The sequence below is a fragment of the Crocodylus siamensis genome, chromosome 3 (assembly GCF_052110815.1).
Source record: "Crocodylus siamensis isolate JL-2025a chromosome 3, ASM5211081v1, whole genome shotgun sequence".
Classification (NCBI taxonomy): Eukaryota; Metazoa; Chordata; order Crocodylia; family Crocodylidae; genus Crocodylus; species Crocodylus siamensis.
Window position 1 is genome coordinate 35,019,061 of NC_143397.1, and position 26,362 is coordinate 35,045,422.

At 47.0% G+C, this 26,362-nt stretch overlaps 1 pseudogene; it reads left to right on the forward strand.

The window, feature by feature from the left end:
* Positions 1-2,628: 2,628 nt before the first annotated feature.
* On the forward strand, positions 2,629-24,781 carry LOC149868169 (uncharacterized; annotated as a pseudogene).
* The last annotated feature ends 1,581 nt before the right edge of the window (positions 24,782-26,362 follow it).

Below are 26,362 nucleotides of genomic sequence, written 5' to 3' on the forward strand. Positions count from 1 at the left end.
AGACTTACAAACCTATTAAACTAGTTTAAAGCTTCCTGGAATGGCTTAGAAGCATACCTGGAAAATCAAGAAGTCTTTTGAATCCGTTCACTGTGACACCAGGCATTCTGTGACAGGGATCTGGTCGGTCCTCCAGGCATCCCACACCATGGCAAACTGGTGCCTCCTGAGTCAGGGGGGCCGAGCACCAGACTGCCAATGGCAGGGGGGTCCCCCAGCAGCCAATCACCAAGCCAGCGGCAAAACCAGGAGTGCCAGGAGTGCACTTCCAGTTTTGTGGCTGGCGCTTCCAGGGGATGCACTGCCGATCTCAGGAGGTGCACATGCACCTGCATGAACCCCCTATGCATCACCAGTGTCCCACACCTCATTGCTCCTCCTACCTACTGCAACTGACCACTCTGGTATTCAGTTAGAACTCTACTGCCTCCTTTTTTCCCCTCTTTTGTTGACCCTTTTTATTGATAAGCCCCTCTGCGCTGCTTCTTCAACAATAGCTATCTTTTTTTTACAAGCAACTTTGTCCTTATTCCTTACTTGACTGTGGCCTGGCATCATGCCTCTCTCCCCCCCAGCCCCTGGGACCCTAAAAACTTAGGTCCAATTACCCTCCTCTCCACCCCCAGGTCAGGGGAGCACAATGCAGACATTGGTTAATTGCAGGTTATTGAAGTTTATTGAACTCATGTTTAGGAGAGTCAAGGGAAAGCAGAAAAGTGAAAACACCCCCAGCCACAAGTTACCCACCCCTTGGGACTCCCAAAGCATGGATACAAGCAGCCCCCCAGCTCACCCACTGTGTGGCATGCTGGGCTGGGTGTGCTCACTTCCACTTCCTGGTGTCAGAGCCACAGCCCTTCACACAATTTTGAACTGGTTCCTACCAAGGACATTTAAGAATGGTTCAGTCATTGTTGTGTCCACACCCTAAGTGATCAGCAAAAGGTTAACATTCTGTACTTTATTGCTCTTGTTTATTTATTTTTTTAAAAAAATAAAAGTAAAATACTACTTGGCCTGGTGGAGCTACACTTTAATTAACATCTGAAAAAAAGTTGAGATCTTCAGATAAAAGGTGTTAAGTATGTAAGTGCTAAGTATTAGTATACTATGAAAATGGAAGAAAATAAAGAAAATTGTAGATTCTAAATTAGAATACACAGGCAGTAAATAAAGGAAAACAAAAACCCCTATTGAAAGAAAATTCCCTACTGCACACATTTCTCTCCCTGGGGAGACAATATGACAGATGTTAGTCACATCGCTTATTGCACTACTGTAAGGGGCTTAGAGACTAGATTGATAAGCACAATGACGACTGTTATAGGACAAAACAAATCAGAGCAGTCTGCACTTAAACATAGTCAAGAATTCCCAGGATCAGTTTTTGAGGCGTAGGAACTCTTTTCTACTTCCATGCTCTTGGAGCTATCAAAAGGTCACTATCACCTCCTATAGCAGATTTGGGGGAGGAGGTTTTCATAGTTTTTGAGGCAAAGAAGTTGGGTGGTATGTTTATAGAATCTGACCTCAGTTTCAGAATTCAAAGGCATTCCTCTCAGGCTGTGCATCAGAGAGATATTTCCTTTGAGTCAAAAGTTTTATCCTATAGCAACAGGACCTGCAAAGAATTGTTTTATTATTAGAAGGACAGGGAGCAAAAATAGGTGCTTTATTTAAGTAGCAAGCAGTTAGTTGCAGATAAGACAGACCCTTTCTTATCCATATTTTCAGCTAATGAATGAGCATGGGAAATTAGAGCAAGATCAAAGTTGCTTTATGACAAAATTGCTGACATTCTTGAAATAGCTCAGAGTTCCTCTATTCCTACTAAGTATGAATCAAGTTCACTGACATATAAAGAGAACCCACAATGAAACCTTCAATTCTATTGTTACCTTGATTCTCAGCTTCTTGCCCTGTTTGACCTTCACTTAAGCAGTTAAAAAATGATCGCTTCTTCATCCATTGTTCACTTCCCTATAAAGATGTCAGAGGTTAAGATGCATAATCACAAAAAGGCAAACATACAAACTGGACTTTACAATGCAAGTTACAATATTAAGTTTGCTGTCAATTGATATGTTTCAATGAAATCAAAAAAAACCTTGAAGACTTCCAAATTCCACGAGTCCTTTAGATTTCTAACATATGTTGACCATAAAGAAGAATGTTGTAAGGTTTTTCAGTGCTGAAATTGAATGCTGTTACTATTATTTTATATTACAGTGCTCTGTAAGGGTGCGCCTGTGTTTGCACAGGCATTTGTGCAGGGCGGGTGCACAGAAGGAGACAAGAAGGAGCACCCAGCAGGAGAGCAATGAGGACTTGTAACTCTGCAGCTAAGCTAAGCACAGGGTGCTGCTGCCAGGGACCCTGCCCTGATGGTGCCACCCACCCACGGCTCCTCAGAGGTCTCCACCCAAATGGAGCCCTGTCTGCTGGGCTGGCCTGGCAGGGACCCTGCCATCAGGGGAGAGGGGGAGCCCCCTCACCTGTCCCTCATGTGTCCACCTTTAGGCCTCGGAGGAGCAGGTGGGGGAACACCAGGAGGCAGTGAACAGGATGAGGGGGATCAGGGAGGATGAGGCTGTGATTGATGGGTATTTCCATTCCTTACAGCCCCTGATGCCTACGGGTGAAACCCCATGAGAGGAATCTGCAGCAGAGGAGTGGAAGACTGTCACCTCTGGACCCAGGCAGTAGGAGCCAGCGTCTGCTTTCCCATTGCGTCTGGGGAACAGATACGGGGCCCTGGCAGTGGAGGAACATTCTCCAGCAGGAGGATATAGAGGAGGTGGTCCCTGCAACCCCTGCTGGGCAGGCTGGGGGACCATTGCCCAGGCAGAAGAAGAAACTCCGAGTTATTGTGGTGGGCAACTCAATCCTGAGAGGCACGGAGGGGCCGATCTGCTAACCAGTTCCTATGGTGAGAAAGGTCTCCTGCATGCCTGGAGCAAAGATCAGTGACATCACTGAAAAGATTCCTGAACTCATCAAGCCCTCTGATGATTACCCCATGGTCCTTGTCCATGTGAGCACTAACGATGTGGCTGGGAGTAGTCCTGACCACATCGTGAAGGACTTCCATGAGCTGGGGGCTGGGCTCAGGAAGTCAGGGGCACAGGTGGTATTCTCCTCCATCCTTCCAGTTGGCAGCAGCCAGAGGCGCCAGGATGCCTGCATCAGGGTAGTCAACTGGCAGCTTCAGAGATGATGTCTTCAGTAGGGCTTTGGATTCTACAACCATGACCAGCACTTCCAGGGAGGAGGTTTCCTGGCACAGGACAATCTTCATCTCTCTCCTAGAGGTAAGCATCTGTTCTCCTTCAGGTTGGCTGATCACCTCTGAAGAGCTTTAATCTAGGTTTGATGGGGGATGGGGAACCAGTGGTCAATGAGAACCATGGGTTGGAAAGCCACAAACAAGGCCAGACATAACCAGGTAAGCATTAACACAAACAATCAAGGCAAAGGGGCACCAAGAGCACCCACTGGGGAGCTAAATTGTCTTTACATAAATGCCAGGAGTATGGAGAATAAGCAGGAGGAGCTCATACTCTTACTTGCTAGCACACAGTATGATTTAGTTGGCTTAACTGAAACATAGTGGGATTCTACACACGACTGGGCGGTAGGCATTGAGGGGTACAGGTTGTATAGGCGTGACAGAGTGGAAAAAAAGGCAGGGATGTCGCTCTCTATGTTAAGGAGCAGTACACATCTTCCATCATCAAGGTGGGGGTACAGGAGGGGAATACCAAGGCACTGTAGGTCAGGATCCAGGGGGGGCCAGGGGAAAAGGACTTGGTAGTGGGGGTCTACGATAGACCTCCTCACCAGGATGACGATCTAGATGAGATATTCTCTAGGCAGCTCTCAGATGCCATACAGGCAAGAGAGGCAGTGGTCAGGGGGATCTAAATTACCTGGATATTTGCCGGGAGGAACAAACAGCCAAAACAAGCTGCTCATGGAGGTTCTTACACTGTGTGCAGGATCTCCACCTAACCCAGTCTCACCGGGGTAGCGCCTTGCTAGACCTGGTCTTAGCAACAGGGGATGATCTCGTGGGGAACCTGCGAATACATAGTAACCTAGGAGATAGTGACCATCACTTGGTAGAGTTCACTATCCAGTGAAGGGTGAGAAAAATATCCAGTGAGGCTAAAGTGTTAGACTTCAGAAGGGCCAACTTTAGTTAACTTAGAAGGCTAGTTAGTGAGGTGGCAGAACTCAAGAGAATTGAGCAAATGGAGATCCAAAAGGGTTGGCTGAACAGGGAACTCCAGGAAAGACTGGGGGCAAAGAAAGAGATTTATAGGCAGTGGAAGCAGGGGCAGCCACCAAGGAGGCATACACCTCCCTGGTGTGCTATTGCAGGGAATCAGTTAGGCAGGCCAAGGCAGGACTGGAGCTTAGGCTGGCTACAACAATTAAGGACAATAAAAAGTCCTTCTACAGATACATAGCGAGCAAAAGGAAAGCGCAGAGTAACATAGGGCCCCTGCAGGACAAATCAGGACAGTTGGTGGTTGACGCAGGGAAAAAGGCAGAGCTCTTCAATGAGTTCTTTGCTTCAGTATTCCTAAGTACTGACCAAGACAATTTCCCCACCTTGAGCATAGACAGATGTCCAAAAGGCACCAGACTGCCAAAGGTTAGTGCTGACTTAGTTAAGGAGCACTTGGAAGGGCTGGATGGGTACAAGTCAGCAGGCCGGATGACCTCCATCCACGGGTGCTGAAGGAATTGGCCAGTGTCATAGCTGAGCCACTGGCATGGCTGTTTGAGCACTCATGGTGCTCCAGCCAGGTCCCTGAGGACTGGAAAAGGGCCAATGTGGTGCCCATTTTTAAGAAGGGGAGAAGGGATGAGCCGGGTAACTTTAGGCCAGTCAGTCTTACCTCTATCCCTGGGAAAATACTGGAAAAAATAATCAAAGAGTGCATTTGTGAAGGCCCAGCAGGGGAAATGATGCTGAAAGGAAACCAGCATGGGTTCATCACAGGTAGATCCTGCCTGACAAACCTTATAGCCTTTTATGACCAGGTAACACACTGCCTTGACACAGGAGCTGAGGCTGATGTCATCTACCTGGATTTTAGGAAGGCCTTCAACACAGTTTCACATCCTATTCTCATAGGAAGCTAGCAGGCTGTGGAGTGGATGCCTACACAGTCAGGTGGGTGGCCAACTGGCTTAGGGACTGCACCCAGAGAGTGGTGGTGGATGGGTTGTTCTTAGCCTGGAAGGAGGTGGGCAGTGGGGTCCCACAGGGTTCAGTCCTTGGACCGGTGTTATTTAATATCTTCATCAGCGATTTGGATGAGGGTGTGGAGAGCACCCTGTCCAAGTTTGCAGATGACACCAAGTTATGGGGCAAAGTTAACACACCAGAGGGCAGGGAGCAGATACAGGCCAATCTGGACAGGTTGGATCAATGGGCAGAATGAAATAGGATGCAATTCAACAAAGATAAATGTAAGGTACTCCACCTAGGAAGGAGGAATCCCCAGCACACCTATAGGTTGGGGGGATGACCTCCTCAGCAGCTCAGCAGCTGAAAGAGATCTTGGAGTCATAGTTGACTCCAAGATGAACATGAGCTGGCAGTGTAATGAGGCCATCAACAAGGCCAATCGCACCTTGTCATGTATTAGCAGATGCATGACCAACAGATCAAGGGAGGTGATGCTCCCCCTCTATGCGGCATTGGTCAGGCCACAGTTGGAGTACTGTGTCCAGTTTTGGGTGCTGCACTTCAAGAGGGACATGGAGAATCTGGAGAGGGTTCAGAGGAGGGCCACTCACATGATTAGTGGCCTCTGTGAAAGACCCTATGAGGGGAGGTTGAGAGATCTGGATCTCTTCAGCCTTCACAAGAGATGTCTGAGGGGAGACCTTGTAGCTGCCTATAAGTTTATCAAGGGAGGACAACAGGGAATTGGAGATGCGCTATTTACCAGAGCACCCCAGGGAGTAACTAGGAATAATGGGTGCAAACTAGTGGAGAGTAGATTTAGGTTAGACATTAGGAAGAAATTTTTTACAGTAAGGGTGGCCAGAATCTGGAATGGGCTTCCAAGAGAGGTGGTACTATCACCTAACTTGGAGTCTTCAAGAGGAGGCTTGATAGTCACCTGGCTGGGGTCATCTGACCTCGGTCCTCTTTCCTGCCAGGGGCAGGGGGTCGGACAGAATGATCCATTGTGGTCCCTTCTGACTTTACAATCTATGAACCTATGAACTTAAATAAACCCAGGTAAGTTGAGATAGCAATACCATAGATGTACACAGGCAACAATACAGGTAAGTACTGATAATAGGCAATAAACACATATAGGCAATGGAGACAGATAAACCTATATAAGCTCCCTTAAGGAGTACTCATAACTATATTAACCTCTATAGTATGAAACAAGAACAATCACAAATTATGGGAGTGCACTCAGCACCCCACGGGGTGGGCCCTGGAACCCCTCCCCTTTGAGGCCTTGGGATGTGGACATGCCCCCTTCCACAATGGAGGAGCCCGCCTCCCCTGCGGGACCCGCTTCCACAGCAACTCATGCTCTCACTCTGAAGCAGCCAAGGCTCGTCCCCTGGTGGCCAGTCCCACGAGGGCCTCTCTCTGGCAGTGCCTCCAGCTCCTCTAAATGGCCTGGTGCCCCATGCTGGGCACCCAGGGCACTCCCACGAGAGCTGAGCTTTTACTGGCTTTGGTTCCCCAGCCTCATGCCAGGGGTCCCTCCCTTTCCTGGGCCCTGTATGGGCACCAGGGCTCTTTTAGTTTAATGTGGAGCCACAGTGCAGAGCTCTGGTTACTCAGCCTAGAGCTGGGGCTAACCTGAGCAGCCTCAAGCTGCTCCCAGGGCCGGCTCTCTGTGCACCAGTCCATGCGTCACCTACCCAGCCACTTGCCAGGTTCACAGGCTCAAGCTGCCTTGAGAGGCTTCTAGATCCTGATCACTGTGTGCCAATCCACACACCGTCAAGGCTCAGGCAGGGCCCCAAGGACAGTTGTCTGCAGAGATTTTCTCTCCTTGCTGCCCCTTACTGAGTCTCTCTCCCCCCCAGCATGCTAAGCATGCTCTCCTTTTATATGCTTCAGGGGCTCCTCCCCCAAAGTTCTCCAGACCCGGCAGGATGCAGCCTTAAACCAGGTCCGGACTGCTCCTTGCCCCTTCCCTTTGGGGAAAGGGCGTGGCTTTGCTTACCCTGGCTTGCTTCTGATTGGTGGATGGGCTCCACCAATCAAAATTGCAGAATCTCAAGCCCAGGATTCAGCCTGAGCTCAAAAGGTAAGTCTGCTACAATAGTAAACATTTAAAACTATAGAGATTTTTAAAGATTGATTCTGTTTTCTGAAAAAATGGGAAAAAGAAATTCATGCCAGGAATTCATAGTGGCCTGGCTTTGGATTCTGATCTAGTCTATCCAAGAAGCTGATACATAGCACAGTTGAAGTACTGTCTTATATTACTCCACAGCAACTCATCTCTTACTTGCTCTGGTAAAATAAGAAGTTGTAAATAAATCCCAAAGGAGTCACCAGCTACAAAGATAATGGAAACAAGCAATGTGGCCAGTTCTCCTTTAATATTGCAGTAAATCAAGAATAACTCAAGAAAATCAATTGAGTGACACCGATGTTGAATTAGTATACATAAGACTAGAGTCTGGCTCAAAAACCTGGAAGGAAAAATAATAGCTGCTGGTGAGGAAGGCAACTGGAAATAGTTTGAACTCTGACAGGAATATGGAGAATCTTCACTACCAAACATAAGAGAATATTGAAAAATGCATGTAAACATCTTCTTTTCTGAGACCAAACTGTGTCATGTATCTGCCTCTTGTAGCAAGACCTCCTCCTCCTGAGCTGCCATGAAATCTACTCCTCCTGGCTTGAAGTGGGTTCATAATTTTATAAAGGGGGTTGGGAGAACAATGACCAGTGCTGCAGGGGTGGCTGCATCCCTGGCTCCTATCTTCCTCACTCCTCTTCCCCCCACTGGGGTGGGCAGACCTCACCATAGGACCAGCAGCTGGAAACTTTAAGTCCTGAAGGTAAACATTCCCTGCCTTCCTTCCCCTCCCTGCTCAGAGGCACATCTCTTCCCCTCCCACCCCTTTCCCCACCTCTACTACCAATATCCTCACTATCAGCATTGGCCAGGGAGAAGAGCTCGACCAGGAATTCTTAGGTCAGCTCACAGAGGCAGTGAGGGCTAAGGATGTGGTCATCATGGGGGACCTGAACTTCCCAGACATCTGCTGGGAGGAGCAGTCAGCCAAGTCTGATCGCTCACGTCGGTTCTTAGCCAGAGTGCAGGACCTCCATCTAACCCAGGAGGTGCACAGTCCCACCAGGGGAGACGCCTTGTTGGACCTGGTGCTGGCCACGGGTGATGACCTGGTGAGGGGGCTGCGGGTGATGGGCCACCTGGGAGACAGTGATCATCGCTTGCTGGAATTCACCATCCAGCGTAAGGTGGCAAAGGGCTGCAGCAAGGCAACAGCCCTAGACTTTAGGAGGGCTGACTTCAACAAGCTAAGGAGGATTGTTGGGGAAGCGCTGAGGACCCAGAGGGGAAGGGAATCAGATGTCGAAGGGGAGTGGTTGCTCCTTAAGGAGACGATCCTCCATGCCCAAAGGGAGGTAATCCCAACAAGGGTCAAAGGGAGCAGGAGGGCACATAAACCCCCATGGCTCACTAAGAGCATCCGGGAATGTCTCCTTGCTAAAAGGGAGGCATACACCCAATGGAGAGATGGGGTCATCACCAAGAAGGACTATGTTACAGTCGCCCGAGGATGTAGGGGGGCAGTCAGGAGGGCCAAGGCAGAGATGGAGATAGGACTAGCTTCCCGGATTGGGGACAATAAGAAGTCCTTCTTCAAATACATAGGGGGTAAAAAGAGGGTCCCGGGTAATGTGGGGCCCCTGCAGGACACGATGGGCAACTTAGTCATCACGCCAGATGACAAAGCTAACATATTTAACGATTTCTTTGCCTCTGTCTTCCTAAGTAGGGACCAGTTCAGCCACCTCCCTGCTGGGCGCCCCTCGGGCCCCGGGAGAGACACGCCTGGGCCAGGGGTTAGCGAGGAGTTAGTTAGGGTACTTCTGGAGAGGCTGGATGTGTTCAAGTCCGCTGGTCCGGACGATCTTCACCCTAGGGTTCTACAGGAACTGGCCGAGGTCATTGCGGGACCCCTGGCGCGGCTCTATGAGCACTCGTGGTGCTCTGGTGAGGTGCCGGAGGACTGGAAGAGGGCCAATGTGGTCCCTATCTTCAAAAAGGGAAAAAAAGAGGACCCGGGAAATTACAGGCCAGTTAGTCTTACCTCAATCCCGGGTAAGCTCTTTGAAAAAATTATCCTGGCACACATCCAGGAGGGCCTTGCGGGGGAATGCATGCTCAGGGGCAACCAACATGGGTTCATCCGTGGCAGGTCTTGTCAGACCAACCTGGTGGCCTTTTACGATCAGGTCACCAAATCATTAGACGCAGGGGTTGCTGTGGATGTAGTCTTTCTGGACTTCCGGAAGGCTTTCGACACTGTCTCTCACCCTGTCCTCATCAAAAAGCTGGGAGACTGTGGTGTCGATGCCCACACGGTCAAATGGGTCGCCAACTGGTTGGAGGGCCGCACCCAGAGGGTGGTAGTGGATGGGTTCTTCTCGACCTGGAAGGACGTGGGCAGTGGGGTTCCGCAGGGCTCGGTCCTCGGGCCCGCACTGTTCAACATCTTCATCAGTGACTTGGATGACGGGGTAGAAAGCACCCTGTTCAAGTTTGCTGATGACACTAAGATGTGGGGGGATGTGGGTGCACTAGAAGGGTGCAATAGGCTACAAGCTGACCTTGACAGGTTGCAACGGTGGGCGGAGGAGAATAGGATGGGGTTTAACACTGATAAGTGCAAGGTGTTGCACATGGGGAGGAAGAACCGGCACCACACTTACAGGTTGGGGAACTCCCCTCTTGCCAGCACGGAGACGGAAAAGGATCTTGGAGTCGTCATTGACTCCACGATGAACATGGGCCGGCAGTGTGGGGAGGCAGTCAAGAAGGCCAACCGTACCCTGTCATGCATCCACAGATGCATCTCGAGCCGGTCCAGGGAGGTGATCCTCCCCCTCTATGCGGCACTGGTCAGGCCGCAGCTGGAGTACTGCGTCCAGTTCTGGGCGCCACACTTCAAGAGGGATGTGGACGATATGGAAAGAGTCCAGAGGAGGGCCACTCGTATGATCAGGGGTCAGCAGGGCAGGCCTTATGAGGAGAGGCTACGGGACCTGAACCTGTTTAGCCTCCACAAGAGAAGGTTAAGGGGGGACCTTGTGGCCTGCTACAAACTGGTCAGGGGGGATCAGCGGGTATTGGGGGAGTCCCTGTTCCCCTGTGCGCTGCCAGGAGTGACCAGGAATAACGGTCACAAGCTGGCGGAGGGTAAGTTTAGATTAGATATTAGGAGGCGCTACTTCACAGTCAGGGCGGCCAGGGCCTGGAACCGGCTTCCAGGGGAAGTGGTGCAGGCTCCTAGCCTGGGGGTTTTTAAAAGGATGTTAGATAAGCACCTTGCCGGGGTCATCTGACCCCGGTGCTCTTTCCTGCCAAGGCAGTGGGTCGGACTAGATGATCTACCTAGGTCCCTTCCGACTCTAGCCACTATGATACTATAAGGGAAATCCCTGTTCCACTCCAGCTGGGTTGCACAGGGATTGGGCTCAGCCTGGGATGGCAGTGGTGGTGGTGATGGGAGAACAGGTTCCTCTTCCTCATTCCTACACTCAGGGGGAGCAGGCATGGAAGAGAAACCCCTTCCCACCTGTTGTCCCTACTACAGGTGTCCAAGGCGGAGCCCAGCCCCCGCACAGCCTGGCTGGCATGGAATAGGAGCTGCCCTGATGCCCAGAAACAGCAATGGCAGTGGCAGGTGGAGCAGGGGAGAAGGGTGGAGAAGTGGGGGACATGTTTCTGAGCACAGCAGGGAGGGAGAGGTGAATATTTACATTTTTCAGGCTGCTGCTTCTGCTGCATGGTCAGAGAAAGGGACACAGTCATGCCATTGCACCCTCTCTGGATCCATCTCTGCTTCTGTGGCCACAAAATCTGTCCTGACCAAGAGGAAAGGAGAAGGAGAAAAATCACACTTAACAGATTCAGCACACTCTCCTTTGCTCGCGGATGATTGCTCAGGAGATTCATTCCATGCAGCTAAAATGGGTCTTTCTTCCTGGATTAATTACTGCACATCTAGTAGCTTGGAAGAATAAATTATAATTACTGTTTTTGCTTTGAAGAGTTTCAGTCTGGCCTCAGAAACGAGCATGGACTAGTAGGAGAGGATTGTGCTTAAAAACTGAGATGATTGGGAGTGGCTGCAGACCCTCAGGTTAACAAGAGATGCTTTCCTCAGGATGTGCCTGATGCTTGCCAAGAGACATAAAGGCAGCATACCAGTTTGAGAGTTTTCTTATTGATTTGGATACATTCATTCATTGACAGCTGGAAGCACACCATGCTCAGTTACTCAGGTAGTACACTAATTTTGTGTGAGTTGGTCAGTTGAGCTGGGAAGGTTACTCATGGCTTTACATACATGAGTCATGCCAGTCTTTCATTGGTCCACTGGATGGAATCCATCTTCCCACAAACGCTGAATACATACGTATGGGCCCGATGGCCCTAGCCGCCTCAGGAAGAAGATAGGGTAACCACCCATCCCTAATTGGGCATGACAGTCCCATCAAGTTCTGGTCCCAGTCCCAGGCTACATGGCTCCAGGACAGCATTTGTCTTAGATTCCCATTATTGTGTACCCAGGCTTTCTGTTCACTGTGGAAAAACATGGGAAATGGCAGGTTTCCCTTTGCAGGCTAGCTGCAAGGAACTGTGGGGAGTGGGGCACAGGAGATGCCATGTGCATCCACATGGCCAAGAATACAGCCCCAGGCAGTGGTGGAGAGCAGCTCTCCCAGTTGCCTGCAGATAAATTTATGGAGTGGGGGGCAGATTAAGGCCTGTATGGTGAGGGGGGAGTGGGGCTGGGGGCACTTCCCAGCCAGAGCAGTACATAGGGCCTGGGGCTAGGGCAGCAAGTGGGACAGAGTCATAGGCAACTTGTCCAGGGGTGGGAGGAGGCAGCTCCCTTTCACAGTGCACACTCCTGGGGAGGGGATTGTGTGGGGTGCAAAACCCCCCCTCAGATTTGTGCATGGGGAAGGGATGGATATGGGATGCCTGCTGTGACCTCCGGGCTCCCCACCTTACTACTCTCCACCTGGGAGCCCACACTGCCATAGCAAGGCACCCCCTCCCCACCTTCCCCTCACCCCCGGCACCAGTGGGGGCAGCAGTATGGAGTTGTGTCCCCCTGCTTTTGCCAGGCAGGTAGGGGGTGCCTCGCCATGGTGACATGGCTGGTGAGGGGCTCCCAGGGTAAGGGCAGCAAGGTGGGGAGGGGCTCCCAGGCCGTGAGGCCCCAGCTTGCCTTCATGCCTGACCTGCCTTGGGCTCTGCTCAGCTCTGCTCTGGCCATATTGCTGGAGGGGGCAGGAAACAGTCATCATCTTAGGCCTCCCTCTCACCCCCAGCAAAAATTAAAGTCAGCACCTATGCATCTTCCTCTTCAATCAGGCTAGGGATTTCATAAGTAGAGGTCTATATATACAAAAAAAGGGTACTTCTGCAGTGCTTGGTTGACTGTTATGGCTTAGTTGACTATTATGGATGATTCAGGCTGGGGGTGGGTCTTGAAAAATTGATGATAGCTGTATTTTCAGAAACTCTCACCTGTTTTGTCATATTAAAAGAAACGGTGATATGCCAGTGCAGTTAACATAGACATTCAGCATATCAGTGTTCCTCCTTTTACCCCTGAAGACCACTGGGATTGGCAAAGCCTTTCATTGGGCATCTGGATCACAGAAAAGAACTGTTTAATGGTTGCTTAGGCAGTTGAGGGATTTAGCTTGACACAACAGGAGGTAGGTGTTAAGTGGAAGGCTTGAGGTACCTGAGCATTACCTGCCTCACGTTCAAACCTGCCTGCTGTGTGTGGGACAACATCAGGGACAGACAGGGAGGGGGGAGCTTGCCATGGACTAAATGATAAGTCCCAGAGCCACCCTATCTGAAGTACCTGTTAAACCTTTTTGAGGAAAAGGCCTTTAGGGTTTGATATGCTAATTGTAGGTTTCCGACTCTGGAGTGCTGCTCTTCCACGTCCTGGTTGTCTTCATGCAGTACCTGTCAGTCAGCTGTGAGGTGGTTTCTGCGTGACAGACTTGTGGTGTCTGTTGGGCATGCCTGCTGTGCTTTCATGAATTTTAAAAATTGCGTATCTTAAACTCTTAGCACATGGTCTACATGAATGCTTGGGCCTGCAGGTCTAGGCAGGCCTGTTGTCTACATGCAGGGTCTGTTACACACTGTGGCAGGACAGCCCCTAGGGGTGCTGTGACCTCCCCTAGTGTCCTTGCCTACCATGCCAAGCCTGGGTCTTTAACACATCCTCCATCTCGCCCACCACGTCTTTGATCTTAGTATTGTCAGTGGAGGAGGCTGCCTTCCTACCCTTCTTGGCACGGGGCCGGTCTTACGATGCCGGACTTTTCTCCGAGTCCCGGTGCTGGTCCTCTCCCCGGGCCAACTCAATACATGCGCCCCCTCCCGGGCTTCATATCTCACAGGCAGCACCCCACTTGGGACTGCCTCCCTTATATTCCGCAGCCACTCGCGTCCTGACCTGCGCCCCGCGCTCCCCATGCCCGCACTCGAGCCTGTGGTCACCTCTCAAGCTCCACTGCCCGCACTCGGGCCTTCTATGCCCACTCTGGGGCCCTACGCCGCGCCTCTCGTGCCCGCTGCCCACTCTGGGGCCCTACGCCGCGCCTCTCGTGCCCGCTGCCCACTCTGGGGCCCTACGCCGCGCCTCTCGTGCCCGCTGCCCACTCTGGGGCCCGTCTATGCCCAACTTGGGCCTGTGGCCACGCCTCGTGTGCTCCCCACCCGCACTCGGGCCCATCTACGCCCAACTTGGGCCTATGCCCCACGCCTCGTGTGCTCCCCGCCCGCACTCGGGCCCATCTACGCCCAACTTGGGCCTATGCCCCACGCCTCGTGTGCTCCCCGCCCGCACTCGGGCCCATCTACGCCCAACTTGGGCCTACGCCCCACGCCTCGTGTGCTCCCCGCCCGCACTCGGGCCCGTCTATGCCCAACTTGGGCCTACACCCCACTAGGGCTCTTCCCAGTTGTGGCTTCCAATTGGGGCCTGTCCCGGTAATGGCCACGCTGGGCTGGGGTCAGGACCCCCCACTACACAGACCCACCTTCCTGGGCCCACACCCTACTGGGCTTCCGCCTCTACCCGGCTCTTCCCGAAGTTGCCCCAGTGGGCTGGGGTCGGGACAACCCCACAACGTGTCACCCTCCACGGTGCCAGGAACTCCCCCACCTTACTGGGGAGCTCCTGCTGAGGCCTCCTCTACCCCTACAGCCTCACCTGGTCCTTCGGTGTAATAATCACAACTGACCACAACTATAAGCCAGCCGGCTCTAATGCATCATAAGCTCCCAAGCTTGATACCAACTCCACTTTGTGCTGGCTCTCTCTCACCCCCATCAGGGTTCTCTCTCCCCTGCATCATTGCAGCCGGTCAGACTACAACCATTGACTCAGCTGCTCAGCTCTCCCCCAGCCAGAGCCCCAGGAAAACTATCTGGCCTCAGCCTTCCCTTCCTTATGAAGGCCAAGCCTGGGCCCCTGGCAGTCAGCTGATCTAATCAGCTCCCAACAACTAACACCTGCTGCCTGACTAACTGGCAGCTAAGCCATTCCCTATCTTCAGTAGCAGGCGCTCAATAGCCCTGCTACACACACTTAACAAACAACAGATGCTTGGCTGGCATGACAGGAGAAAATAAAACTCCTTTATAAGAAAACATGGCTTTACCACCTATAATATGTACTCACAGCAAAGAGTAGCAAAAATGCAAAACATGAACAACTTATTCCTTTTTCTCCCAGCACAGTTACCTGCGTGTAAACATTTTGAGCTGTTAAAACATTTTGAGCTGTGCAAACAGCAAGGTATTGAAAAGAATAACTCCAATTTAGTATCAACATTTGTAAGGGAAGACTATCTGCCATAGGAAGTAGGCATTTCTGCTTTGGGGTTCCTCTCAAGGGTTAGAACAATAACCTAGCATTTGGGTTTAAGGGTTCAAAGGAACTGAATTCCCATAGGGAGCTTCTGTTCTTCTGCAAATCCTCTAATGGACATAGCCTGGGACTGGTGATCCTTGAAAATGCTGTGCACACTGTGTGGTACTGCATGTGTGGGGCTGGAGGTAGAATGTGAGCAAAAACTTTAGAGCATGCTATCATCCAACAGTAATGTTTGCCTGTTCATGATTACTGTGAGCTACTGTATTTCCATTTGCAGCAGTTAGGATCCACTCATTCCCTGAGAGATCCTTATCTACCTGGGCAAAAACATAACTACACAGTGTCAGCTACACAGTGCCTGGACCATTTCCACTTCCTACTTTTCCAGTCCTTTTCCTTGTTTTCTCTGTTTTCTTTACCTTTCCTCAGCAACTCCCTCCATTCTTGAGCCAAGCTCTCAGGATTTGCAAGGGTGGCCTTGACCTGCCTTTTCATTCTCTTTATCATAGGCCTGGAGTTCACTAGCTGTTAGGTAGTGATTAACCCTGGCGTCTCTGACAGTCTGAACATTGCAGGTAACAGTGCTGCAAAGAAAGGGAAGAAGTTGAAAAGGATTTTGATGAAGACTTGGGCTCCATAGGCAATCCTACTGGTAGAGGATGTGTCCTAATACATGAAACTAGATAGCAGGCAAAGAAATAACCTATTTCTGAAGGCAAAGGAGAATACTGCAAGATGCGTGTTCACCAACATGGTGCTTCCAGGAGTTTGGCATGACTAGAAAGGCATGGCCATCTATTGAGAAAGCAGGGAAAAGGCACCTTTTGTCTCAAAACTTTCATTTCATATCCCCTGAAGATACACTTATAGTTCACTTTGTCAGTAGTGCTGTTTTGCAGTGGGGTGTGGGAGGTGGTGGTATAACATGACCCTGTAATTCATGCTCTTTGGTACATTGCCCGCTTATGCTATGGATATCGCTACTATACACCTCAGTAAATTTAGGAATTTTATTGATAAGAATTTAGTTTTTAAAAAAGGGTTTAAGAGTTATGGCTCTGTGGAAATCTTTCTAAGATTAATATTGATAGGGGAAAAAAATCCCTTTTAAGCTTTGTTGGTATAAAAATCCTCAAAAGATTTTAGTGGGAAAATGTGCCAAACTTGCTATGAAGTTTTGTATTAAAATCCCACATGATCAAAATGTATCATGTACTTTTTAGAATAGTTGTACAAGGCTCAATTTTCAGTAAACACATTTTTACATTAAATTATTATTTTTTAATCTGGTGTAGTCAGGAGCTGATTCAGCATCATAGAGGGTAGGGAGCAGGACAGAAGCACAGCATGGGGATAGAGAGGCACCTAACTAAATGCAGATCATCGTGGACTCATGGTCTTGGGTGTGTGGCAGGAGGATGAAGATGGCTTCATTTAACTAACGACTTTCCTCTTTTTTCTCTGTCTGCTGTCACTGCTCTGTTTTCAGGTAGTTATTTATCCTGTTGGCTCCTCATCCTACTTCTTGTTCCATTACTACTACAGCTATTACTATTGCAACTCATACTTCTTCTGCTTCTGTCCTTATCATAAATTAAAAGTTGATAACAAGGTATTTAGCAGAATTTAGCAACTTCATTGGAAGCTGACAGGGGCTATGACATGAATGCCTTTGCTATGGACATTATGGTTTTTCCGCTGAAGAGGTGTGATCAGTGCATTCATCCCCCTAGAACCGGCCAGTATCAGCTAGCCAGTTGGGGTTGATAGGCAGTTGGGGTAAAATTAATGTGGTGCTATGACCACCTGAAAGGATTTGAAAACACACACCTCAGCCCCATTGTACTAGGTGTGGGACAATCCCAGTTGGGGTTTCTCAGAACTGTTGTAACACAGACCATCAACAAAAGAAGTAAGAATTTAGGGAAGGGAGGAGAAGTAGAAGGAGGACATTATCTTCCTCTTATTGACATAAAATGCTGCTTACTATGTGGCTGAAATGTTGAGAGTGCTACCATAATGATTTTATAAGTCATCATCCTGAAGCACTGTCATGTCAAAATAGAGAAAGGAAATCTGTTGTCAGTACACTGTCCCTTTAAAAAAATAAAAAAACAAGGGTGTTATAAGGAAATTCCCAGTCTGTGGAGCTTGAGTGGGATCATCTGCAATTTTCATTTTAGGATTTGGATGACATTAATTGCTTCAACACAGAATAGTTTTCTTAGCAACAAATGGAAAAAAAAACTTGAAAGAGATGTCGACTTGCAGCTTTGGGTTGTTAATATATTATAGTAGAAATTTTCTACAGTGAAATATGTAGTGGTGGAATGCAGACAGATCTGTTTGGAAGTGAGTCAGGACAGGAGACACTGCAATTAGGACATGATCCAAAAATGCATTCATGTCAATGGGAGTCCCTTCACTGAGTCTAGTGGGCTGTGGAGCAAGCTTTTATAAAATACACTGTGTATACGCATAATAAATGCTCAGTAATATAGCTAGGGCTATTAATTTCCTGGTATGGAGCTATTACTGGTAAATTGGAAATATTAGTCAGAAGATGATTTATGTGGTATGTATAAAAGTGTGAGCATTTTACATGCAATATAATCATAGTGGTTCTGGTGCCTCACTATGGCTCCAGAGGTAGATTAAGGAATTGTCTGCTCTGCTTCCATGCCACACTGGAAACCAGTGCCAAGATACATGCCTGCCCGCTCAGTGCACATCAAATCTGGGAAATGAGGCTGGATAGCCAGCTCAGAATGGCTCTGCATGTGTCCCCAGTGCTGCTCTTGGTCTCTTTCCCTCTCAGGCATTCTTATCAGAATGCACACAAGGCCCCTCTAAGGAAGTAACTCAATTTCATTTCCAGGATTTGGTATACAGTGAGTGGGAGTGAGTGGGCAGGCTGTGCTTCTTTGGAATGTCTCAGATATAGCATAGAGGTATCATGGCCATGTTCTAAATTATGACATGGAGTTGTGCCAAAGGTCTTCCCCTCCACCCCACCTTCCCATCTACCCTTCTGTAAATGGGCAACCGATCATTTAAGCTGAAGAGTCAGGGGGACAGATATGCCACATTACTCCTTTGTGTGGAGTTGGCCATGGAAACCAGCCTACCCTAACGATCTGGTAGGTTTCAGTGGATTTCTGCCCTTTGGAAACCATTGTGACTTTTCAATCACAAATTTCACGTAAGTGCATTTTTAATATAACTGAAGTATATGGTCATTTGAAATGCTGCTCATTTTTTCACAACTGTTATATTAAGATATAACTATTTTATTCCAGATTCAGGCCTTCAGTGCAATAGAACTGCTGCAGTCCTGATACCTCATGATCTTTTGTCCCATACCAGGATTTAGACTGGTATAGATCATGACTGCTCTACTACTGCTAGGTGGGACAGCAAACTACCATGTTTTGTGAGTAGTACTGTGCACAATGACTGCTTTTCAGGTTCTCCCTGCTATATTTATTTTAATGACTTGACCAACCACTGCTGAGGTTTGCAACAAATTATCATACTGTATTAAAAGAAATACAATACTGTCTTACAGTATATTTAAAAAGGTTTGTATTGCTTACAAATTTTCAGGTTAAAATATAATGAACATTTAATTCAGGGCCTGATCCAAAATCCATTATGGGCGGCGGAAAGATTTTAATTGTTCTGATTTCAATGAAGTTTGAACTAGCACCTATCTGGAGAGAGGAATTTTTGCCCTGATACGTCACTCAGCTGACAACTGTTTTTCATAACTGCTGGCTGGGGATTGTTTTTAATCCATGGGGATCTTTTTTAATTTTCCTTTCCAAATGTTATTCATTTGGCAAGGGTTCTTCATCTGCACTGGTAATTTGGATGGTTAGAAGAACTGCTCTGGATGTCCAGCTTCTCCTTGTTGACTCATGCTTCTGTCCTATAATCTGCTTTGCACAGGCAGATCTCTACCTGGATAAAGCTCTAGTGAAGATAGCCAGGGGTTCACCTGCATAGAACAGGGGGCAAATCCAAGTGCAAGGCTCCAGGTTTCTGCAGGTCCAGTTGAAGTACCAGGGCATGACCTTACACATATCAGTTATCCTATTGAGCTTAATGACATGCAAACTCTCATGCAAAATCTTGTGTAGGAGTGGGGTATAAGTCCTTGATCCTACATATTGCTCTTCGTGGGCAGAGCTGTGATGGCTTCAGGGTGCAAACAGAAGAGCAGCTTCCTCCTGTAACTCAGGAAACATTCTAAGATGCAACAATCCCCCCGACCAACCAGAAGTTCACTTTGAGCTGGGGGGAGGTGGGGGTTCCTACCCATCTTTGGATGGTAGGGTGGGTGGATAGGAGCCCCCCGCTGTGCACGCACGCATGCACGTGCGCGCACACACACACACACGTGCACGCTTTCTCCCTCTCTCTCCTCCAGCACCGGCTGAAAAAACCCTAGACCAGACTCCCTCTGCTGCCTTTCTCCCCTCCCATTCTGCAAATAGCTTGAGGCTAGGAGGGAGGCAGACACAAGTTACTGAAGGCACAATGTTTCGAAATGTCTACATCTGAACGCTCATGCAATGAGGGTTCAGATTTTAACAGGATTGGGCCCTTTTCAAGTGCTTTGGAAGTGTGCACTTCTGTTTGGTCATGACTGCAGCGAGCTCTCAGGGGCCAGATCAGGCAAAAATTGTCACTTCTGTCCACACCCTCAGTGTAAACAATAAGGCTCTTCCTATATGGCAAAGGCTATAGAATGTGGGGCCTTAGATTATGGGCTGTTGTGTTTGCAGAGAGCTTAGCACAATAGGTCTGGGATCCTAAGACTTTCAGAAATAATATCATATAAATCATTATTCATTATTATTATAGTGAAGTGCAAAGCAGGCAATTAGTGCCTGCAAGGAAGTTTATTTAAATCTGAATGGCAGGGACTGATTGCTGAACACTCAGTGTTACTGTTTATTTCCAAATGCAAAGTTCCACATCTAGAAACAACAAATGGAGGTGACACAGGATAGCGGTGGCTATATCTTGGAAAAACTCTGAAAAAGATTCAATAGCATGGGTGGCATGGTGTGGGGTAGGGAGAGGGGTAGTCAGCTGAATATTTCCTCCTGCTGTGATGCCGTGACTGACAGCAATTGCAGTTGTTAGATGTACGAGCAAGGTAATATTGAATATGAGTAGGGTTGTGATTTTACCTCTGAATAAGGCATTAATGAGAATCACTGGAATACTGTGACAAATTGGAAATGGTCCAGAAAAGAATAATCTGAAGTCTGGCCAGCCTGCTTTGTAATGAAAAATTTAGGAAACTGTTTAGCTTGTCAATGAGAAGGTTAAGATGTGACTTGATCACCGTATACAAGTAGCTACCTGGAGAAACAATTTTCTGATAGGAGAGGACCCTTTAATCTAGCAGACAAAGACATAACAAGATATGCCTGGAAACTGAAGCTAGATAAATTCAGAGAGGTAACCAGGATACCCATGAGGGCAGTTAGCTGCTGCTGGGACAATTTATCAAGGGATGGAGGTATTCTCCATTATTTGTAGTCTTTAAATCAAGACAAAATTGCTTTCTAAATAGTATGCACCAGCTTGTCTTCTAGCTCAGGGATTGATGCAGGAATTAATGGTAAAAAACACTGGCCCTTGTTAAACAGATGGTCAGGCTAGATAATGGTCCTTTCTGGCCTTACAGTCTATGAAACAGGAACTTAGTAAGAAGATTGTACCTTTCTCCCCTCTCAGAACATCTACCAATATGCTATAGTACAATGAGTTCCAATGCATCATGTGAATTCTCTTTTGCTTCTCTACACAGCTCCAGTAATGACCTAGTGAAACAACACATAATCCCTCACCAGCTAAGACACTGACATTTATTATTAGCTTACTTAGTGGAACTTGCAGGGAATTTTTCCTGCAGCTTCTTCCCAGTTTGCCCAATTATTAAACATAGTTTCTGGCAGCTTTAATGGCATTTCTCACAATTGTCTTTTCACTTGAGGCAAAAGCTGATAGCCCTCTTTTTCTTCTCTTGTGTGAGAGCTTAAAATGTTGAATGATATGGTATAAATTATATTTATATACCTGCCACAGGCTAGACAAGAAATTGGAAATGAATAATTTCTTTAATTTAGGATTAGAGTGACTGATTAAGATAAAATCTAAGAATTGATACAAACCTATTTTTAATGGCCAAAGTAAACCTTTCAAATGTTTATTGAGTGTTGAATAGTCTTGCTATTTTCCCCTCCCTGCCACGTCCCTTTTTTGTTTACATTTTCTTGCACATCTGCATTTCTGCCTTTCTTTTGATTATATCTGAATCTGCCAAAAAAGTACAAGAGTGTTGCTATGGTCAAAAACAGCTTTTGTGCAATTTCAGTCATTTATAAATGGTATGTGCTCCTCATTGTCAGAGCACCTTGTATCACTAAGTTTTTCCTCACAGGTGCTCTTGTCCCTGGCAATTCTGAATAATAGTGCTATAGAGACACCCCGCACACCCACTCCCACGTGTGCACCAAACCTGGAAAATGAGGTGGGGGAGCTATTCTGAAAACAACCCCCCTCCACACACACACACACACACACACACACACACACACACACACACACACACACACACACACACACACACTCTTGAGATCTCTCTAGTGAACTTGCAAACAGTAGCAGGGGATGCTTCTGGAGCTGCTCTCCTATGTCTTTTCCGGTTTTGGCATGTACAAGCAGGACTTGGGGAGCAGCTTGCACACAAAAGCAATAGTCTTTAGGAAGAGTTCCTAAGTGATTCGTTCCAGGAAATCTATGCTGGACTGTGGAACTGAGTCCAGTTCAGTGTCCTAGGCATTGGTTCATCCTTCTTTCTGCCCTTCTACTGCAGCCCACAAAGGCAAAACAAGCAGTTTCTGTACCCTGGCTACAGTGGTGACTGGGCCACCAGCAGTAGTAGTGGCTGTGGTAACCATTCTTGCACACCCTTTCCCCACCCTTCCAAAGCAGTGCCTGGGGCTGTTTCTCTACTTGCCCATGCCAACGTACCTCACTGGTAATATGGCAAAGAAAACAGTGCAGTGATCATGTCCTTTAAACAAAAACAAACCCTGGAAAAGGAGAAGAAAAGCAATGACTGCACTACTTTTCTCCTGACAGCACTAGGGGAACTAAATATCTCTGTCTGAAATAATGTTTTGATAGTTGTGTGTATTCAGCTGTGTCACCTGTCTCTATAGGAATGTCTGCAGAATGCAGGATTTTTGTCTCACTCATTGGAAGGTAACAACATATGTGCTTTGTTCTCCCACGAAACAACTTTATGCCCTTTTATCTCCTTTATCTTTTATCTCCAGGAGCAGTCATTAAGTAGAACAGGGCAATATTTGAAGTGTTATGGTTTAAATGCAAAGAATAATTCTGTCAAAACAGAAAAGGAAAATCTGAAAACACATAGCAAGCCAACCCACCAGAAGGCCATACCTCACAGTGGACATTAGAGTGCCATGTAATAGTGTTAGCATCACACAGATTTAATGTCACCCTGGAACGGCTGTAAAACATCATCTCGTAAAACTGTTTTTTTTCCATTTCTACAGCATGTTAGAGATCTTAAAACTCAAATAGCCATTGATTTGCATTGTCAGAAGAACTGGATGTCTTACTCAAGGTGGTCTGGCCTTGAATTTCAGAATTGCTGAAGTTTGGCAGGTATCTACTGGAACTGGTTGCTATGTTAAATAGAGACTCATGCTATCCAATACTAAACAATTAGAATTGAGACACTGAATGAAGCAAAGCTCTGTCAGACTCCTAGATTCTGAATGACCACAGAACCATCCATGGTACAAGGAGTTATAGGAACCAAGCAAATCTCCTGAATATCGGAACAGTTAAAAACTCCATCAGAGTTCAACCCCTTCGATCAAAAAGTAGCTTTACTAGACAGTAGCTGCTTCTGAGGAATTTAGGGCAGAATTCTGTTTCACCTGAGTGTAATTTCCACCCCCCAAAGTCCCTAATTTTTCCAGCATTGTTGTCCTCCATAAAATTAAAAACTGAAGAACACATTGGAAGACATTCCATTAATTTTTTCCTTCCAGCTATGCAGGATCACTGATATTTAAACTATTTCAAGACCTTTCCCATGCATAAAATATTCCACTGTTTTAACTATAACTTATTTCCTCTCACAAGACAAAATTGGCACTAGGCAGCTCCTACTATTAGAAATTCAGAGACTGAATGTCAACTTTCCAATAGAGAATCCCCAGAATAATAAAACAGGGTTGGTTGTGATCTATGAAAACCAGGATTCTTCTTTCCACAGATAGCATTCCTTTCTTATTTCTTGTGCAGTAGCTACTGACAGATTTAATGTGCAGAATATACTGTATGTTTTTTTCTTCTATAAATATATAATATCCTTCAAATGTCCTTTTAAGTTGTATAAAAATATGTACTTGTGTACATCGACAAAAAGTGACTTGTCAACTTGTAACTTAAAGTCTTCTATAACCTGATTATCAACCAGATAAAGGCGATACTGGAAATCTTCATTGCTTTCCCAGAAACATATATAGAAAATTATTGTTTTTTCCTTATATAAGTTATCAGACATACAGCATTGCAGCAAATATTATGTTGCAATCAAGTTTGCATATGTGTATACAGAAGGGGAGGTTTAACTTAGGATTTTTGCTTATAATTGCTAGTCTTATTTTTTCTACTTTTTATTGAAAATGTACAGTTTGAAGCACAGCTGTGAAAATTATCTAGGAAGAGTGTTTTGAAAAGTTAATTCAGTTGCATTCATGTATTTTTTTGTCTGTTTTCAGTGACTTTTCTGACCAATTAATTAATACATTTACTGTCAGATATATTTGGCGAAATAACAAAATTTAAGCTAATTTTGAAGACTACAAAGAAACAATGCTGCTTCACACCAGAAGCTCTTAAAATAGATTTCCACTTACCTGATTAGAGCAGAGAGAAACTAACTCTGTTATCCAGCAAACATATTTTGAATCTTGAATTTTTATCACTAGTTGCGTACAATCTCTAGGCTAAGAAATGTCTGCAGAAATCATTTTGTTAGTTATTTCAAATACTGAATACATTCTTGAAGTCTGCAATCCTTTCAAAGACAGAAACATTTTAAAATTCATAATGTTTTATTTGCACAGCTCTAATTAGCAGAAACAACCACCTAAGTAATATACCAGTGTGTTTTACAAATGAAGATCAAGAATGCCAACATTTTTGTTAATGCTTTTTTTTCAATGTAAATAGCAACTTTTTATTATTGGGTGTGATAACAGACTTTCAAAAATATTGACACTTACCATCTTGGGCAATCTCTTGCTGGCAGTCATGACCTCCTCATCTGAGTTGACATCTGTTGAGGGAGAGCAGAAACTTTTCCCGGACACTAAGAATATTTTCTCTGCTTGTTTATGGTGTAGGAATACGTATCTTTTATCTGAACGATTCTGCAGGACCAGAGGAAGCCCCAGATAAACAGCTTGGAAGGGAAGCAGTTTTTGAAATGGAAGTGGAAAGGAAGATTTCCATAAACGGTTCAATATAGAGAAACCAAGATATGCATGTAACCCTTCTGTCAAGATATGCATGTAACTGGTCAGCAGCAAAAAGAGCCAGGTTCACATTTCTGGGTACCCCATAAATTATATCGGTGGCTCAAGCCCACCACCCAGAAATCTGGGAACGCTAAATTTGCTGTATAAACAAACCCCCCTCTTTGCAAGCAGTGTATACACAAACACATAAATTTATTGCAAGGCAAGGTCTATAGGTGGCACCCTCTTGGGGAGGCTTCACCCATGCCCAGGCAGTCTTGGACTTGGGGCGCCCAATGGGTAGTTCTGGGGGTCTGCATCCCCATACTTCAGCAATGGGCTGGAGAGGGGTCCCACACTGGAGAGTCGTATGAACTGCTCCCTGGGTTGACTGCCACAGGGAGCTGCTCGAAAGTGTGGGTTCTTCTGCATTGCAAGGGGCTCCATTGCTCCTGGAGAAGTGGTACAGTGCTGACTTCCACTTCCATGTGGTGGCTTTGAGGGGTTACCTGCAGATTTTGTCAGCATAATGCACCCCAAAATTCCTAGTCTCAACCCTAGTTCTGCTGGGAAGAAAACTACAAAAGAACTTGAAGGAGAGGTCAGGCCTATCTTGGTTGGGTCTGAACTGGACAGCAAAAGCTAGCCAGCTCTATACTGCACTCAAGCCTGGATCAACAACAAGAAGTGCCAAATCTCACCCTAGCTTAAACCATACTAGGCTTCACCCTGGCCTAAATCTGCCAGCCAGATATGTGGTTGGGGTTCATTCATGAAGCTAGACTGAAACTCAGTAGATATAAAACAGCAAAAAGGGCCCAGGCCTATGGCTGGAGTCTGCACATCCAGTCTCAGCTACACCACTATGCTGAGACACTAGAATTACAGAACAGAGGGGGCCAGGCCCATGTGGCCAGTAACTGCCAGGGCCCCATTCCTGCTCAGTCTGCCCCAGGGATTAATACCCCCATGGTATTATCCCTCTCAAAATAAAAAGGGAAAGAGGAAGGAAATAGGGGTCTCAAACTCCGAAACAGACTTTCCCTGTACCTGGGGCTTTCCTGTCACATAGCTTTCAATCACCTCTCCAGTGAAGAGTGAGGGAGACCCCCACATGGGGAGCAGGTTTTCTGACTCCCAATTCAGCTGTGCAGGTCTTAGCCGCCCCAGGAGAAAAGAGCAAACCTTAGTTGAGTTGTTCTTATATACCTGCTGTGACATCACCCAAGCCTTGTCCAATTAGGGGGTGCCATGCTCCAGTCTCTCTCTTACTCAGTCTGCCTGGAGAAACTTCTACTTCCTCTGGCCAATGAGGCCAGAAGATTTTACATATTTTCTCATATACAGGCCCCAGCGTTCCATGAACAGAGCAGATGACCAGACCAGCAAGGGCCATCTTGCCCACATAAAAACACCCCCATAAAAAAAAAACATGATACACAGCAACCAAAAGCACACACTACCATACACAACTCAAGTGTGTGTGGGTGCTACATGTACATTCAGAGTAAGAACAGATTTTTTTACTGGCATGCCAGGATTATGGGAGTACAGTAGCAGAGCAGTTGTAGAGTTTCACTATAGCTCTAGAG